Source organism: Hypanus sabinus, chromosome 10 (genome assembly GCF_030144855.1).
Source record: "Hypanus sabinus isolate sHypSab1 chromosome 10, sHypSab1.hap1, whole genome shotgun sequence".
In the NCBI taxonomy this organism is placed as follows: domain Eukaryota; kingdom Metazoa; phylum Chordata; class Chondrichthyes; order Myliobatiformes; family Dasyatidae; genus Hypanus; species Hypanus sabinus.
Genome location: NC_082715.1, coordinates 107360501 through 107380382, shown reverse-complemented (window position 1 = coordinate 107380382; position 19882 = coordinate 107360501). Strand labels below are relative to the sequence as shown.

The window sequence follows — 19882 nt, the reverse complement described above, 5'->3', positions numbered from 1 at the left end:
AGTAAATGAAAGGTCTAACTGCCAGCCCCCACGTCTTTGGGATGGGGAGGAAACTGGAACACATGGGGGAGTTTAAAGGTGAACCTGTAAACTGGTCACCGTACTCACGGTCAGCACCGATTCCAGGTCAGTGGTGCTATGAGGCAACAACACCCCTACATGCTGATCCGATGTGCTTGCCCTCGTCCTAACAGTCGGTGCTATATAAATGCAAGTTTCTGCAGCTCATAAGACATGAAAACAGGACTAGGTTATTCTATCACGGCTGATTTATTATCCCTCTCAAACACATTCTCTTGCCTTCTCCCTGCAATCTTGCCAGTCAAGAGCCTATCAACTGTCATTTTAAGTATACTTGATGACTTGTTCTAAAGAGACATAATCTACTCTGCTGCGGTGCCCTTTGGTCCTAGACTCCCTGACTGTAGGAAACATCCTCTCCACATGTACTCTGTCTAGGCCTTTCATTATTTGATAGGTTTAAACTCCAGTAGATACAGGCCCAGAGCCATTAAGTGTTCCTCACACATTAGCCCTTTTCTTCCCAGGTTCTTGGGAGCCCCCTTTGGACCCTCTCCAATGCCATCCCAAAGCTGCTCAATACTCCCAAGAGCGGTTTGACCAAAGTCTTATTAAGCCTCAGCATGACATCCTTGCTTTCATCTCAAGGGGACTTGAATATAAATACTAACATTGTATTTATCTTCCTTACCAATGACTCAATCTGCAAGTTTACCTTTAGGGAAATCTGCACGAGGATTCCCAAGTCCAGATTTCTGAATTTTATCCCCATTGAGAGAAAAGTGTACTCTTTTATTCCTTCTACCAAAGTGCACAATCATACACTTCCCCACGCTAAATTCTTTCTGCCTCTTTTTTGCCCGTCTTCTTAGTCTGTCCAAGTCCTTCTGCACACTCCCTGCTTCCTTGATGCTACCTGCCCCTCCACCTATCTTTATATTGTCTGCAAACCTGGCCAAAAAGCCATCTATTCCGTCATGCAAATCATTGACATATAACTTGAAAGAAAACAGTCCCGGCACTGATCCCTGCGGAACGCCATTAGTCACCAGCAGCCAACTGGAAAAGAACTCTTTGCTTCCTGCCAGTCAGCTAGTTTTCTATCCATGCTAGTATTTTTCCTGCGATACCATGGGTGCTTTATCTTGTTGCGAAGTCTCATGAGCAGCACCTTGTCAAAGGTCTTCTGAAAATCCATTACTCTTTTGTCTATCCTGCCTGTTATTTCCTCCAAGAATTCCAACAGATTTGGCAGACAAGATTTCCCTTTAAGGAAACCATGCTGACTTTGGCCTATTTTATCATGTGCCTCCAGGTACCCTAAAATTTCATCCTTAATATTGGGCTCTAACATCTTTCCAGCTACTGAAGTCAGGCTAACTGGCCTCTAACTTCCCTTCTTTTGCCTCCCTCCTTAAAGAGTGGAGTAACATTTGCAATTTTCCAGTCCTCCAGAACCATTCCAGAATATAGTGATTCTTGAAAGATCACAATTAATGCCACCACAATTTCATTTGCTACCTCTTTCAGAATGCTGGGTGTAGTGTATCTGGTCCAGGTGCTTATCTACATTCAGACCTTTCAGTTTTCTAACCATCTATATCTCCTCAGTGATATCAACTACTCTTCCTTCTGCCTCTGATACTCAAGTTTCTGGCATACTGCTGTCCTCTTTCACAGTGAAGACTGACACAAAATACTTATTAAGTTAATCTGCCGTTTCTTTGTCCCCTTTTAGTACCCCTTCAGTGTATTTTTCGAGCTGTCTATTCATACTTCTCTCTTTTATACTTTATATAGCTGAAAAATCTTTTTGTATACTCGTATATTATTGGCTAGCTTAACTTCATATTTCATTTTTTTTCTCCTTATTTTTCAGTTACTTTCTGGTGTTTTTTAAAAGCTTCCCAATCATCTTAACTTCTAACTATTTTTGCTATATTTTATCACTTTTGTGCTATCTTTGTCTTTCCTTGTCAACCACTGTTGCTTCATTCTCCTGTTTTGTGATGTATCTATCCTGTGCCTTCTGAATTGCTCCCAGAAACTCTAGCCATTGTTGTTTTGCCATCTTCCCTGATAGTGTCCCCTTCTAATCATCTTTGGTCAGCTCCACTTTCATACCTCTGTAATTCCCTTTCCTTCACTCTAATGGTGATACATTTGATTTTAGCTTCTCCCTCTCAGACTGTAGGGTGAATTGTATCTTATTATGATCACTGTTTCCTAAGGGTTCCTTTGCCTTAAGCTCCCTCAACTCCATAAGTGAAAGAACTAGTAATGTACTGCCCAGGATGGGAAATCTGATGATCAGGCATGATCTGTGTGCAAGTACCTGGGAAGCTGGATATTCCAAACTATAGAAGATGTTTGTATGCTGAAAATGTTGACCCAATTGGCAAACAACTGCTAACTTTAAATTTATTTTTAGTCACATAGGATACCGGGGCTGTTGACTGAGTACCAACTCTTGCTTAATCTAACAAGGGCCATCATAATGGGATTGCACCCCCCCCCCCACCCTCCTTGTGGGACAGGGTAGAGAGTGACTGGGATTAACCCTCCCTGATGAGGTGAGCTCTGATTCCTCAGTTGCCTATAACTGCCCCAACTGATCATTATTGAAGATCTTCTCTTCAGCATTGTTGGGGTGGTGATGGTGTGTGCAGTGCTGAAGTTGTCATTGCTGTAGCGCGTGGAGTCTCCGTTGTCTTGTGTGCGTGGTTGTCTGTGGCTGATTTTGCCATGGTGTGTGGGTGTATGGTTATCAAGAAATTAACGTTGTCGGTAGTTGTGTTCGGGCGACGAGTTTGATTGTTTCTCTGATGTGTATCATATCGGCAATTCTGTCTATAGTCTTGTGATCTGTGGTCTTGCACAGGTAATGTGAAGTGGAACTTGGGTTACTGATCCCCAGTGTTACACTTATGTTGTTGAGTCAATGTGTGAACTTTCACAAAGAAAGCCAATCAGAAACTGAAATAAATATTTAGAGCTATGCTTACATGCTGGTTAGTATAACAGTAACTTTTTATCCAGAATGTAAAACATTCCAGCCCACCGTTGCCATTACCTGACTGACATCAGGAGGCCTTAAAGTTTTTAAGGCAGCACCTTCCAGACCCACAACCACTACCATCCAGAAGGATGAGAACAGCAGATACCTGGAAACACCACCACTTGGAAATAACCCCCTCCACGTCACTCACCATCCTCACTTGGAAACATCGCCATTCCTTCATTGTTGCTGGGTTAAAATCATGGAATTCCCTCCCTAACCGCCCTGTGGGTATCTCTACACCTCAGGGACTTCAGTGGTTCAAGAAGGCAGCTCATCAGCACCTTCTCAAGGGCAACTAGGGATGGGCAATAAGTGCTGGCTTAACTGGTGACGTCCTCATCCCGTGAATGAATGCATTTTAAAAAATGAAGATAAGTGCCCAGAAACTCAGTCACACAGGTGGCTTAGAGGCAGAGGGAGAGTACAAATCCTGGGGCTTTGCTATCAGCAGTTATGCTAGGATAATCTGTCTGTCACGGTGGTCACAGAAAGCAGAGGAGCTGCTACAGCATTGCTTCGAACCGGTGCCCTGGGCTGTGTTCAACCACCCATCAGAGGATCTGAATGACTACACCACGGTTGTGTGGACTTTATATTTATAAAAAAAAGTCATAGATGACTGTGTCCCCACAAAATTATTCAGAGTCTTTCCCCAGCCAGAAGCTCTGGATGAACTATGGGGTCTGCAATCAGCAGAGGGTCAGATCAGTGGCATTTGCGTCTGGCAATCAAGTAAGATGCAAGAGGTCCGGGTACGATCTCTGGAAACGTTTAATACCAGAGGGTGTGCATTGAAGCTGGGGGGGGGGGGAGATTGCGAGGTATGTACAAAGGGGATGCGAGGGTTAAGTTTTTTACTCGGGGACTGGTGGGTGCCTGGAATCTGCTCCCAGAATGGTGGTAGAGGCAAATAGATCAGAAGCTTTTAAGGGACATATTAGATAGGCACATGAATGTGAGGAAGATGGAGAGATAGGAACATTGTGTAGGTAGGAGGATTGATGTTTTTGATTTGCTTTTTAGCTGATTTGGTTCAACACTGTGGGCTGAAGGGCTTGTTTCTGTGCTGTTGTTCTATGTTCTATCTCATGGCCAAAGTGGCAATTCTAGACCAAACTTGAATCACTGAAAGATGGTTGACAGCTGTGGCAGAGCTTGAGTGCTATCACCATTACAAAGAGAAGTCAAGGCTTTGCTCGCAGATGAACTCAATTCCTTCTGTGCTCACTTTGACCATCAAAACGTGGAAGAACCTTCACGGGCTCCCACAGCCCACGAACACCCTGCAATTTCAGCCAGTGTGGGAGCATCCTACAGGAGAATGAACCCACAGAAAGCATCTGGCCCAGATGGGGTGCCTGGCTTCAATTATACTGGTGCCCAAGAAGAACGTGGTAACCTGCCTCAGTGCCTATTGTCCAGAAGCACTTGCATCCGCTATGAAGCGGTTTGAGAGGTTGGTGATGAAACATGTCAACTGCTGCCTGAGAAGTGACGTGGATCTGCTCCAAATTGCCCACTGGCACAACAGGTCCACAGCAGATGCTATTTTATCCGCTCTCCACTCAACCTTGGAGATCTGGGCATCAGGATTCTCTTCATTGACTACAACTCTGTATTCAATACTATCATCTCTCAAAATTAACTAAGCTCTTAAGCTTCAAGACCTTACTCTCAATGCCTCCTTGTTTAATTGGATCCTTGATTTCCTCACGTGTAGACTCCAGTCAGCTCAGATTAGTAACATCTCCACAATCTCCATCAGCACAGGTGAACCACAAGACTGTGGGCTTAGCTCCCTGCTCTGCTTGTTTTATACTCATGACTGTGAGGCTAAGCGCAGCTTCAATGCCATATTTAAGTTTGCTGACAACACGACTATCGGAGGCTAAATCAAATGTGACAAAACAGCATATTTGAGACAGATTGAAAGTCTGGCTGAGCGGTGCCACAACAACAATCTCTCATTCAGCGTCAGCAAAGCCAAAGAGCTGATTATTGACTTCAGGAGGAGGAAATTGAAGGTCTGTGAGCCAGTCCTCATCGGAGGATCAGCATCCATCATCAGGGAGCCCCACCACCCAGGCCACGGCTCTCTTCTCGCTGCTGCCATCAGGAAGAAGGTACAGGAGCCTCAGGATCCACAATATCAGGTTCACAAAGTTATTACCCCTCAATCATCAGGCAAGTGAACCATTGGCGATAACTTCAGTCACCCCATCACTGAACTATTGTTCCCACCACCTATAGACTCACTTTTAAGGATTCTTCATCTTGTGTTCTCGATGCGTATTGCTTTTTTTTCTTTGCACATTGGTTGTTTGTCGATCCTGTTGGATGTGGTCTTTCATTGATTCTGTTATGCTTCTTGGATTTACTGAGTATGTCCGCATGAAAACGAATCTCAGCATTGTATATGGTAATGTGTATGTGTTCTGATAGTAAATTTACTTTGAACTTTGTGTCGAGTTGCAGGGAGAGGAAGGGCAATACCTTGGAAGCAAGGAGAAGAATTTAAAATGTTGCATAACCTGAGCCTACACCAGGTAGGGGCAGGAGAAGATTAGTTGCCCTTGTTTATTGAGGAAACAAGGGACATCAGCCAAGATTTCTCCGAAATTGATGGCCAAGAGGATGCCAGAGATGAGGTTTCAGCTGTAGATGAGGCAAGGGAAGATGCAGTTGACAATGTAGAAGAGAGGAAGAAAGGTTGCCTCTTATTGGGGTAACTATGGCTGCAAGATTGTGAGGGGCTGCTTCAATTTCAGCAATCATTGCTGGTGAAGAGCTCAGTCGAGGATGCAGAACTGAGAATGAGACTGGACGGCTGCTGGAAATCAAGAAGCATTAGGTTCAGGGTGGCTGAGGAGTTTTGCAGATGAAAGCAGGATTAATAGGACAAGCATGGAAAATGTAGGGCAGGAGTAAAGCATTTGTTCTGCCAAGCCTGGTTCATCATTCTATATGATCATGGTCAAACTATATCTGCCTAATTTCCCTGCTTGGAGCTCAAATTCCCCTAATTCACCAAACACCCTGAAATCTGTCAATCTCAATTATATAAACTATAACTGGGCCTCCACAGCATTCCGGGAAAAAGAATTGGAAAGGTTACCATCTGCAAAACTCTTTGACTGTTGGCGTCATGTTAGCCTCTCTTACGAGCGGCATTCTTCTCCAGTGACTGAGTTTAGAGGGGCAGCATGACCGAGGAAGTGTGGCTGTGATTTCATATTTTTCCCCTCTTTTTCACGATGACTACACTGAGTTCTGAGGTATGTTCAGTGCCTTTGAGATGGTTTTGTACCTTTCCCTATACTTGTGCTTCTCCATTATCATTTGCCTGACTTGTCTTGAATGCTCTTTTGCCTTTATTTTGGTTTGGTCTGTTGAAAATCTACCGTATGTTGGACCTTACAGAGGGAGGGGGTATCTATTCTTATGAATTCATTGTAAACAAGTGATCCAATTTTCTACATCAACAAATAGGGTGAGTTGATAAGGTAATATATTGCACCTGAGCAAAGTTAGCATAGTAATTCCAAAGAGGATGAAGACATTTTCAACCTCTCAAGTTTTTTTTTAATTTTTAGTAAATTGTTGACATGTTTTGGAATTTTTCTTTTGATATGACATGATACACAATGTTTTGTAGATTAGCTCAAAAATCTTACTTCAATATATTTTAAAATTAAAAATTTTTCAAGGCACCAAGTATCACATGGAGCACGTAAAACAAAATGTTACAAAAAATAAGTTGATAAAATCGAATTCAAAATGCATGTGAATAGTGCAGCACAGGCAAACAGTAAAACAATACAGTAAACAACTCGCTGTCTTCGTGATGAGTCAGTCCTCAGTGGTGCAGGGTATTCATTAGTCTCACTGCCTGGAGAATGAAGCTGTTACCAGTCAGGCAGTGCTAGTCCTAATGCTCCTGTACCACCACCTTGATGGTAGTAGGTCAAAAAGATCATGGGATAGGTGGTAGGGATCCTGAACAGTGCTTTCGACCCTCCATATGTAATGCTCCTAGATCGGGAAGGCGACCCTGGTGATCCTCTCAGCGTTTTTTTATTATTCGCTATAGAGCCTTGTGGTGCGATGTATCACACAACGACGCAGCCAGGCAGGACTCTCGGTGCTCCAGTAGGTTGTTAGAATGGGGATGGGGACCCTTGCTTGCCTCAGTGTCCTCAGAAAATGTAGATGCTGCTTTGCCTTCTTGACTAATGAAATGCTGTGGGTCCACGTTAGATCATCCGTTATGTACACACCAAGTAATTTTGTACTCTTCATTCTCTCCATGGCAGAGCCACTGATGTGCAATGGAGAGTGGTTGATCTGCGCCTTTCTGCAGTCCACACTCATCTCTTTTGCCCTGTCCACATTTAGACTCGGGTTGTTGTTCTAATACTATGTGACAAGCCTCTCTGGCTCCTCTCAATATACCAGCTAGTTATTATTGCTGATGAGGCCAGCCGCTGTTGTATCATCAGCGAACTTGATGATGCAGTTTGAGCTTGATCTGGTAGTGCAGTCGTGAGTTAGCAGCGGGCTGAGCACACAGTCGTTGGCGGAGGGGGGGGGGTGCACCAGTGCTCAGCGAAACGGATCTTGAAATATTGCTGCCAGCTCGAACTGATGGGGTCTTTCCATCAAGCAGTCCAAGATTCAGTTACAGAGAAGGGTAGTGAATCCCAATGAGGACTGTTTACCCACCAGCCTCTAAATGATGATAGTGATAGCTGAAGTCAATGAGCAACATCCTGGCGTGTGAGGCAACATTTTCTTGGTAGGACAAGACAGAGTGGAGAGCTGAGGCTATGGCATCATCAGTGGATTGAGCAGCAGACAAACTTGAAAGGGTTCAATGTAGCTGGAAGATGGGATTTTAAATGATCCATTAACAGCCGATCAAAGCACTTTGATTGTTAAGGTCATTGCCACTGGGTGGTAAGCATTTAGACCAGTTCCTGTTGCTCTCGTGGGCACCGGGATAATGGTGGCTGCCTAGAAGCTTAGAGCGATAGTGGACTGTTGCAAAGAGGTGTTAAAGATGTGTGGTCTAGCTCCATTGGTTTACCTGGCTGGGAGCCTCCTCACCTTAGCTGTGGCTAAACAGGTTACCTGTCCTTAGGAGGAGAAAGGAATTTCCTCTGCTACGTCATTCGTTGCGTCAAATCGTGCATAGAAGGCATTCAGCCTATCAGGAACTAGAATCATCGCTGTCACACAGTGTGAACTTGTTATCTGTTCTCCTTTGTAAACCTTGTCATGTGTAGCACATGTCCTTGGTGTCACAGAGATATCTGAATTTTTTGTGAGTACTCTTGCTTTGCCTTTTTGATGGCACAGGAGAACACGGCTCTTGCTAACCTTAGAGTTGTCTTATCGCCAATGGGAAGGCAACATCCCAACCCCTATGCAGTGCCCAAACCGCTCCAGTCCATGCTTTCAAAACAGTCCTGCAGCTACCTCTAGACACAATGTCTTTGGCTTGAGTTTCTGGTGACTTTTGATACTGGTGGTAGGGAACCCTGCAATGATGATATCATTGTTTTCTTTTTACATATTTTTATTCAGAAGAAAAAAAACAAGATTTACAGAGTGCAACACATACATCTCAACATAACTTGTGTACATTCATATATTGTAATAAAATTGATCAAAATGTTATAGCATAACACATAAAGGTATACCACTCTGTAATCAAAAATTTAAAGATAGGTCATATATCATAAAAGAAATTTTTTTTATATATAAAAAAAGTCAACTCCCTACCAACTACCAAAGAAAAAAGCTGATGGATGACAATGGATAATTAAAAAAAACATATTCACTTAAGAAGAGAAGTTAAAAATATACATAAAAGTCTGTGCACTGTTAAACTTTATAAATTGGAAAAATAATTTAGGAAAGGTCCCCAAATATCATAAAAAGATTGTTTCGAATTTAAGACTGAGCAGCGGATCTTTTCTAAATTTACAGAAGACATAATGTCACGTAGCCATTGAAGATGTGTAGGAGGGGTAGACTCCTTCCATTTAAGCAAGATTGCTCTTCTTGCTAAAAGAGAGGTAAAAACTAAAACCTGTAGGATAGGAGTATTTATATCAGTAATACCAAACAAGGCAGTAAGGGGATTTGGGTCAAATTGGACCCTAAAAAGTTGAGAGAAGGTATGAAATACTTCCCGCCAAAACTTTTCAATTTTAGGGCAAAACCAAAACATATGAATTAAAGAGGCATCAGCAGAGTTGCATTTATTACAAAGTGGAGAAACATACGAGTAAAAACTGGACAGCTTCTGTTTAGAAATGTAAGCTCTATGAACCACTTTAAATTGTAGAAGAGAATGACGAGCACAGAAAGATAATTTATTTATATCTTTTTCAGGCCTTACCTATTTTTATTCCTAAGACGTACTTTGATTCTTTAGATTCAATTTTAACCTCTTATATTTGGAATAATAAACAAACTCGTTTAAGTAAAGTTTACTTACAAAGAAATAAAGAGATGGGTGGACTAGCCCTACCCAATTTTAGGTTTTACTATTGGGCTGCCAATATAAGGAATATTACTTTCTGGTCCTATTATATTTATCGTAAAGATTGCCCATCACGGGTCTCCTTAGAAGTTAATTCTGTAAAAAATTCCTCTATTGTCTCTCTTCTTGGATCATACTCTTCTTTTTCAGCAAATAGAACAACAGATAACATAATTGTTAAGCAAACTTTAAGGATCTGGTCTCAATTTAGAAAATTTTTTGGTTTAGCGAATTTTTCATTATCATCTCCCATTCTCCTTAATTATTTTTTTATCCCTTCCATGACTGATGAAGTCTTTAAAGATTGAGATGAACTAGGTATTAAGTGTTTTTGGGATCTGTTTATCTCAGGATCTCTTGCTTCATTTGACCAATTGTCAAATAAATTTGCACTCCCAAAAACACATTTTTACAGATACCTCCAAATTCAAGATTTCCTACGTTTCCAATTAGCTACTTTTCCTATTGGTCCTGATAAAAATTTACTGGAGGATCTTTTAAATTTAAAACCTTTTGTTAATGATTCTATTACCAGTATCTATAACTTGTTGATTGATTCTAGACAAAACTTTTTAGATCAAATAAAAAAAGCTTGGGAGGATGACCTAAATTGTCAGATTTCTGATGATAGATGGAATAAAATTCTTAAACGGGTTAATGATGTCATTGTTAATTGTGAGCGGTTAGATTATTTCTTATTGGGGATGGTCATTGAATTTTGTGAGGTCTTGCTGCATTCATGAATGAGTTTCTCCACTTGCTGAGGAGCTGTGAATGGAATTGGACTGTGCAGTTATCAGTAAACACTCCCACTCCTGACAGACTGATGGAAGGAAAGCCATTAGTTCTGGGTCACAGGTTTTCAGTAGTCCATTTGCAATATGTGTCTGGTCTTCGTACAGATACCAGTGTACCTTGTACCTTCAGCCACATAGTACGCGGAGTAAATCAGATTGGCTCGAGATGAGCTTGTGCAGTGGTGAGGATCTGGGAAGAGAGCCAAGTTGGATCACCAACTAGGCACTTCTGATTAAAGGCAGTTACAAATACTTCAGCCCAATAAATTATACACCAGCTTCGGGGAGGGGGGGGTGTCCCTTTCCATGTTTTGATATATATCTCTATGCTGCAGCTGCTTAATCTGGCTGATGTCCCAGTTAGGATTAGTGGAATGGGCTTAGTGTTGTTTCCAGCGTCTGAAACAACAGGTGTGCTAAATACTGTAATCGTGTACAACTGAATCGAGCAGTACCGAGAGTAATTTCTCCAAAAGTGGTGAGGAGAGAGCACATCCACCTGCCAATCAAGGCATTACTTCCAAGCACTTGGGAGTTATGTTACAGAGAAAAGCGGAAGGTATTACCTAACAAATGGCATACTGTCCTTTATTCTGAGCCAAAAGGCTGTGTGGTCAAGTCCTCTGTCTGAGATTTGAATCAACAAGCAATCTGCTGGAAAACTCAACAGACCAAGCAGCATCTGGGCTGGGGGTGTGGTGGGGGTGGGATGCTGCAGGAGAAGGATTGCCAATGACTTGGGTCTGAAGTCTGATTCAGCGGTAGAGGGGTAAAATTAGCAGAATATGTGACTAGTCATTTTGATGGAGAGATTCAACCCGACAAGTTGACATTTCCTTTACTCCTGCTGATTGAGTTCTTTCAGCACACTGTTTGTTGTTCCACTTTGACTTTGGGATATCCTGAAAATGACTAAAGAAACATAGAGCCTTTTAGTTTAGAATAGAATCTATCTACATCTCAGTGTATGTTTGCTGGAACTTTGCTAGGGGTGTTGTTCATATCAGTTAAAACATTTTGACACAGAGCTGAATATCTAGATGGGATTCTGCACACTTGAAGGTCAGAGGATTAGGAGATGCTTTTGGAATATCCTTGGCTACTTCAATGGACACACATGTGGAGGGAAGGAGTGTTCAGGATGGTGGGTGGGATATTGATTGAGTAGATGATGCTGAAGTCTGGAGCTATGCTTATCCAGCCAAGTGGATCTATCACAGGAACATGCGTGTACAGACACAGTGAGCAATTGCAGCAACATCACAAGCACAAAACTTCAAGTAAGTAACATTTAGACGAGAAACATAACTGAAGCATAAATTGCGCATGGTTTTACAAGAATGAACACAGTTAGAACAAAGAGAAAGTAATGTTCATTGTAATGCAAAGTGGTGGGTGGTGTCACACTGAGGGGATGATTAGGGTTGTGCCGGCTGGTTCAAGAACTGAATGGTTGAAGGGAAGCAGCCATCCTTGAATCTGAAGATGTGAGTTCTCGGGCTTCTAAAGATTCAAAGGTTCATTTTATTGTCAGAGTATGCATGTACAATACAACTCAGATATTCATCTTCTCTATAGCGCCATGAAATACAGAAACACCATGGGAATTGTTGAACGAAATGACATCAACTCCACTCCACCTGGCACAAGAAAGAAAAAGAAACAAAACCTGTAAACCCCCAAACCCTCCGTCACATAAAAAACTAACAGATCGCCCACATGGGAAACAGCAGCTGGAACATCAAAAACCCCCAATCCACTCCCTCTCAAAATGTCGATGATAACATCAAACCCCCAGATCCTCCCTCTCAAAAAAAACTAGCAACAATAACATCAAATCCTCAACCCCTCCTGTCACACACACACAAAGCTAACAGATCACACACCAACAAGAATATTAGATCCTAAATCTGCAACCACTCCCTCACACAAAAAAATAACATATCGCCCACCCAGCAATTGGCAACAAGAAAGAAACCACCAAAAACTGAAGGAGACCAGTAGCGTTCTACTTTTCCTGCCCAGTGGGAACTGCGAGAAAGTGGCATGGCCTGGGTGCTGTGGACATCTTTGATGGTGGATCTTGAGGCAGTGCCTTCTGTAAGTATCACCAGTGGTGGGGAGGGATATGCCTTCAATGGATTGGGCTGAGTCTACTATTCACTGCAGCTTATGTGGCTTGTTGCAGATGTCTTGGGTTGTCAGCCTCTGGCCAGGATGTTTATGTGGCTTGTTCAGTCATGTTCTAATGAATGGTGACCCCAGAATGTTGATAGTAAAGGAAATACATTGAATATTAAGGGTAAGTGGGTTAGACTGTCTCGCTGGAAATCGTCTTCGGCAGTTCTGTGCTAGGAGCATTCTCTACCATCTAATAGCCCATACGTGAATATTGCTGCATGAAGACATGGGTTTCTCACCCAGGCCTCTTTGTGGACTGTCATCAAGTAAACTCAATGTGCCTAAGTAATTTTCAGGTTCAACAGTCTCTCTGCAGTTCTCAATTTAAAAATAGAGTGACTTTTGACACTGAATATCCAATGGGACAGCGAAGGACAGCACAGCCTCTGATTTTTTTTGTTTGTTGAAAAAGTTGTTGATAACCTTGCTGCTCCACTCTTCGTGATTGGCCCGAGTGAGCAGTTGCTGGGAATAGCCCAGCTTGTTTGAAATACAAGGAATCCGGGGGCTATTTTCAGTGTAAAGTGGCATCGTGCCGAGTGAAGGGAGGCACTGAATATATTGCAGGCCCTGCAGTGCAGTGTGTCAGGCGAGTGCTGAGGACTAGTTTTCCACTTGTTCTTCTATTCCCAGGGAAGAGAAGTCTCCGAGTCTGCTGTGCACAGTGCCAGCCGAGAGTGTGAGTAACTGATGGTGGTTTTTAACCAAATCCTCTCCTCTAGAGTCGTGGTCACAGCTGTTGGGGCCTGCTCATGAGCCATGAGGTGATAATTTGCAAATGACAACTAATCCCCAGCAGGATATGCTGGTATTTGCTTCTAGTCAGAGTAATTATCAATCAATGTGACTTTTTTCTGCTAAAAAAGCTCTTTGAATATTCAATTTAGACAATAGACGATAGACAATAGGTGCAGAAGTAGACCATTCGGCCCCTCGAGTCTGCACCACCATTCTGAGATCATGGCTGATCATTCACTATCAATACCCAGTCCCTGCCTTGTCCCCATATCCATCAGATATCTATCCAGCTCCTTCTTGAAAGCAAGAAATGTGAATTCTGTTTTTCTTTGTATGGACATTGTCTGACTCCCAAGTTTTCCCCAGCTTTTTTCCTTTACATTTTGGGTCTCAGCTCCTGTTTTATCATTTTCACTTCCAAAGTAATTCTTTCAGCAGACTGTACTGTAGGAGGGGCACTCCACCTCGGAGACTCGGTCCCTGGGTCTGTTCCAAGGTTTTTCTGCTTGCTATCTCTGTTGGGAGAAGCAATTCCAGATTACTATTCAGAGAAGGACAGAGGGTGGGAGGAATGCTAGCAGCCCTCCAGCCTCATCATTTGGTGAGCAGCCATAGGGAAGATGTGTGTCTGTAGGGAGGATGTTTATAAGTTTGAATGGATGACGAGAAAAGGTTTATGAGGATGTTGCTAGGACTGGAGGGCTGAATAGTCTGGGTAGGGCTGTTTATCTTGCTGTGTTGGAGGTGAGAGCTGACCATATAGAAATTTATAAAACTATGAGGACATAGATAAAGTGTGTGGTCAGACTGTTTTTCCGGAGTTGGGGGAGTCTGAAACTGGAGGGCATAGGCTGAAGGTGCGAGGGGAAAGCGAGCTTATTCGGAGCTGCTTTGTTGAGGGCCTTTGCTCTGTCTGCCCCAACAGCTGGGATTCCCACTGGCCATTTTCAGTCTACTTCCCAATCCCATTGCGGCATCTCGGTGCAGTCTCCTCTACTACCAGGACGAGGCCACTCAGTTTGGAGGAGCAACACTTTGTATTCCATCTGGGTAGCCTCCAACCTGACAGCATGAATATCAATTTCTCCAACTTCTGGTAATTTCTCTCTTCTCCTTCACTCTTTTTTTCCATTCCCCATTCTGGCTCCTTTCTTCATCCTTCTCCTCATCTATCACTTCCCACTGTACCCATCCTCCTTCCCTTCTCCCACAGTGCACTCTCCTCTCCTATCTAATTGCTTCTTCGGTCCTTTACTTTCTGCACCTATTGTCTCCCAGCTTCTCACTTCAATCCCCACCCCCTCAGCTGGCTTCACCTGTCACTTAGCTTGTCTTCCTGTCCCCTCTCCCCGCCACCTTATTCTGACCTCTTTGCCCTTCCTTTTCAGTATTGAAGCGTCTCAGCCTGAAATGTCAACTATTTATTCCTGTCCATAGGTGCTGCCCGACCTGCTGAGTTCCTCCAACATGATGTGTGTGTTGCTCTAGATTTCCAGCATCTGCAGATTATCTTCTGTTGAGATTAAAGTCAACAGTACAGTTTTGTCCAGCCAGACCAGGTGTCTAAGCACTGTGTTGTTACATTCTGTACCTCTGAGGTGGGTTAATTGTTAGTGCCTCCGGGTGCAAAAAGGAGATTTGTCTGAGAAATGAGTGACTCCACGGTGTAGGTGTGATGAAGGGAAAGTGCCTTCTCCCTCTCGATAAAGCCCTGGTACAGTACAGGGTGGACTGAAGTACAAAGGCCATCTGGTCTTAGTCTATGCATCTCCAGCACACTTGAGGAAGTCAGCAGCTAAATAATTATCATGGTACCAGCATGGTGACTCACTCATTAGCTGTGTTATCTTGCTAGTTTTAAAACAGTACTGGTTAGCAATGGCAGTGACTCAGTCCTTACTGCTTTAGGCTGGGTAATGAGGCATAAATATTTGATACAATCTATTGGTAATGGAAAGGGCCCTTGCCTGTCTGGGTTAATGAGCACTTTAATTCCCTCCCTAGAGATGTATGGGCCATGCAGCAGAGGATTTGTCATCCATTGGTCCACCCATACTCTGCTTCTGTCTATCCTCACACAGTCCTGTTTCTGTCTCAATGACTCATCTGATGACAATTCCCTCCCTAATGCCCCCCCCACAGATGCTGCTTGATCCACTGAGTTCCTCCAGCAGTTTGTTGCTGACAGTTCAACCACTTGCAGTCTCTTGTGTCTAAGGGTAAACCTATAGCCACTGACTTCAGTTTAAATAATAACAATTATAGTGGTACGAGGGAGGAGCTCTTTAAAAAGGACTGGGTAAACAAGCTGTGGGTGGTCAGAAGAAGAACAGTGGCAGGTACAGTATTCAAATACATAATATTCAGAGGCACTTCTCCCCATCAAAAAGGATTCCATGAGAAAAAGCCGTAATTGACAGAGGAGGTAAACGACAATATTTAATTGAAAACTAGAGTGTACAACGTTTAAAGAGCCGGTGATAGACAAGATTACTGGCAAGTTTTTAGGATCCAGCAGTAGAAGACACAAAAAGCTCATGAAGGGAAGGGAGAACTTGCATATGATCTACCGGCAAGTGGTAAAAGTTTCTGTAGAGGGTGAGGACAGTTAAGGTAAATGTTGGTCCTCTAGAGAATGAGGCTGGTGAATGAATAATAGTGACTGATATTTTGATAGATGGAAGATCAGAGGGGCAGGGAGAAATAACACAAATTGAGGCCGGGGTAGTTCAGCCACAATGGCAGGGTAGGCTGGAGGGGACTGGATGCCAGCTCCTGCTCTCATTTTCTTTTCTTCAAGATGATAGAAGAACTTTGGAGTGTCATAGGGCAAGTCCCTTGCTGCAAGATTGTGCTTTGATATCAGCCTGTGATTTGGTGTGGTGGCATGGCTGAATGTTGCCGCATTTACTGAGGAGTTCCCAAAAGGAGTTAAATGTAACCATCAATAAGTTGTGAACTGCTGGGCATTTCCTGAAGAACGATCCTGTGTAAATATTGGCCAAATGAGATCCTGAGAGGTCTTGACAAGCTGGATGCAGAGAGCATACTGCTGTGCAGAGGGACTTGGGAGTGCTTGTCCATGAATCACAAAAGGTTGGTTTGCAGGTGCAGCAGGCTATCAAGGTGGCAAATGAAATGTTGACCTTCATTGCTAGAGGGATTGAAATTAAAAGCAGGGAGGTTTTGCTGCAACTATACAGGGCCTGGTGATGCTGCACCTGGAGTACTGTGTGCAGTTCTGGTCTCCATACTTGAGGAAGGATATACTGGCTTTGGAGGCGGTGCAGAGGTGGTTCGTCAGGTTGATTCCAGAGATGAGGAGGTTAAACTGTGAGGAGAAATGGAGTCGCCTGGGACTGTACTGATTGGAATTCAGAAGAATGAGAGGAGATCTTATAGAAACATATAAAATTATGAAAGATAGAGGCAGGAAAGTTGTTTCCACTGGTAGGTGAGACTAAAACTAGGGGATTTAGCCTCAGGATTCCAGGGAGTAGGTTTAGCACGGAGATGAGCCACTGTTTTTCCGAGAGAGTGGTGAATCTGTGGAATTCTCTGCCCAGTGAAGTATTGCAGGCTACCTTAGTAAATATATTTAAGATAAGGTTGCATAGATTTTTGCGTAGTAGTGGAACTACGGTTATTGGGAAAAAGGCAGATAGGTGGAGATGATTCCATGGCCAGATCAGCCATGATCTTATTGAATGGCGGAGCAGGCTGTACGGGCCGAATGGCTCACTTCTGCTCTATTTCTTGTGTTCTTATGCTTCCCATCATTCAAGGCAGGAATGAAAAGAAGTTTTTCCGTCAGAAACCTGAGTCTTTGGAACTATTCCTCAGCCTTTAAATATTTAAAGGCCGAGTTGGGCAGACACTTGATACGATGGTGAAAGATTACTGGGAGTAGATAGGAAGGTGCAGTTGAGTTACAGTCAGAACAGCCAAGATTTCACTGAATGGTAAAGCAGGGTCGAGGAGCTGAGTCACCTACAGTGGCTGCTAATCTTATGTGTGTACATATCAGAGTTGAGGCTGGATCACCGGGGGTATTTAAATATCAGAGAATTGGGGGCTATGGGATATAGCAGGAGAAGGTCATGAAGCATGGGAGAGATCAGCCAGCATCATAAGAAGGGTGGGACAGACTTGAGAAACCTATTGATCTTCTTGGGTCTTGTGCGTTGTTGGTGTGCCAGATCAGTCCAGTCAGCCCCAGTTCCCTGCTGTGTTCCACGCTGATGTTTTGCTTTCAAATATTTACCCATGTCCCCTTAGCCCTTGTGTTTCTCTTGAACCAGTTGCCACCAGATTTTCAGACAGTGATTTCCAGCTGGTCATTATTTTTTTTAAGTATTTTCTTGTGGTTCATCTGGATCTTTTTCCCGTTGCTTTGATATAAGGTGCCCTGTTCTGCAATCTACCAGGAATCCAGCTGCAGTGTAACCCTTGAACCACAGCAGTTCACCTTCTCTGCACTCTTACTAAGACTTGTGATGACCAAAACTGGATATGATAGCACAGTTTTTAAAAATCTGATTAGCATATTGCTTCAGCTCCCTGCTTTGTGCGTCAGGCCACCTCTTACAAGTCCCAGGTTTCAATAACCGCTTTCAAATGTCTTGGCATTTACTGGGTGTGTATACTTGGAACATAGCCATAAAACATTACAGCACAAAATAGTCCATTCAGTCTATGATGTTGTGCCAATCTTGTTGTCTACATGTACTAAAATGTTGTTCTCCTGTGTAAAATTCATCTCACTTCATAACTGCTGCTTTTGACACAATTGGCCACAGTGTTCTCCTTGATCACTTGAGAACTGGGTTGGCTTCTCTGCAGTGTCCTTAATTGGCTTCATTCATATGTCTTAGAGATTTATTTTCTCTCTACCCTGGAGACCAGTTTTCTAAGAGATACTGTGTACCTTATGGTGTTGCTCAGAGAAGCTGGCTGGTCCCCTACTCTTCTTGTACTTGTTCCCCTTAGGAGACATCATTAGAGAGCATAAAGTTGATCTGCAGTTCTGCACATGGCACACAATGGTATATCTCAGTGGAGCCTGATGATGGTAAGCACACTGACCTCTGGCATGGCTGCAATAAACAAATCAATAACTTTCCTAAAACGAAATGAGGATAAAACTGAAAGACTTTGTTGGTCACAAAGTCAAAAGAGATGAACCTCTTCATAAATTTGGGAATTTGGCTCCCTTTGTAAAATCGGAAGTAACAAGCCTGGATGTTATCCTTGATTTAGATTTGAAGTTTAAATGCCAAATAAAGAAAGTGATCAGAGCAACATTTCTAGATTTAGGAAATATTGCAAAAGTGGATCCATTTCAGTCACGCAGTGATGCTGAAAAACAAATTCAGGTCTTTATTTTGAATTGACTAGATTATTACAATGTACTTTTCACTGGCCTTTCAAAGCAATCTTTTGACAAACTTCAGCTCATCCAGACTTCTACCACAGCCGGGATAACGGAACATATGACTCCCATACTAGCATTGGCTTCCTGTATCTTTTAGAATTGATTTTAAAGTTCTCTTACTTGTTCTTTAAGCTATCATGATCTAGGACCCGAGTACAACGTAGAATCATTTTTGTTTTATAGTTCCACTTGAGCTCTCAGTTATCCTCTGCTGATCTCTTAAATTTAAATGATCTCCCTCTGAATTACACTCCTGAACCGTGGAATTCAAATACCTGAAACTATAAACGATGCAGATGCAGTTGACACTTTTAAATGCCAGTTCAAAATCCGTTTATTTAACCTTGCTTTTAACTAACATTGTTTTGTCTTCTATTTTCATGATTCTACTTTTATCCCATTGTAAAGTACTTTGAACTATATCATCTGTATGAAAAGTGCTCCATAAATTTATTATTATTATTATTATTATTATTATTATTATTATTATTATTCAGGTGTCCAACTGAAAGCCTGTTAAACTACCTAACTGCCTGCTTCCATCACTACCTCTGATGATCTATTTCAGACACTTACTATTCTTACAAACTTACCCCTCACACTGCCTTTAAACTAACTCCCACCCCCCCACATTTTAAATGCAAGGCCTCTGGTATTTGATATTTCTATCATGGAGAAAAGATTCTTACTGCCTACTGTATCTATGCTTCATAATTTTGAAATCCTCCCTTCGGCCTTCAACCCAGGTTTGTTCAACCTTCTCTTATAACACATAGCTCTAATCCAGACACATCCTGATAAAACTCTTCTATACCATCTCCATATCCTTCCTATAATAGGATGACCAGAATTACATGTGCTATACTTATACACCCTGCTCATTCTGTCCCATTAAGCTGACATTATCTTTGCTCTGCCAAAGTATGTCACTTTCTACCTCAGTATTAAGTTTTGCTTGCCATTTGTCTGCAATTCTGCTGGTCTATATATAAATGTGTATATATCCTATCTATAGATGTGGATATATCTCCCATGCTGTCTGTTGCTATCCTCATATGATGTGAATCCTGCAGGGGTTCCCAACCTGGGGTCCATGGACC

General features: G+C 42.6%; 1 protein-coding gene across 2 annotated transcripts in view; it reads left to right on the top strand.

Moving 5' to 3' along the window:
- klhdc3 (kelch domain containing 3) overlaps window positions 1–19882 on the top strand; it is a 179236-nt gene that overhangs the window by 3504 nt on the left and 155850 nt on the right. The window contains exon 1 of one of the 2 annotated variants that reach the window (XM_059982552.1): window positions 12400–12529. The exons of the other annotated variant lie outside the window; for it this stretch is intronic. The gene's annotated coding sequence lies outside the window, so the exon portion shown is untranslated. Of the gene's footprint in view, window positions 1–12399; window positions 12530–19882 lie in introns of those variants that run through there. 2 annotated transcript variants of the gene reach the window in all.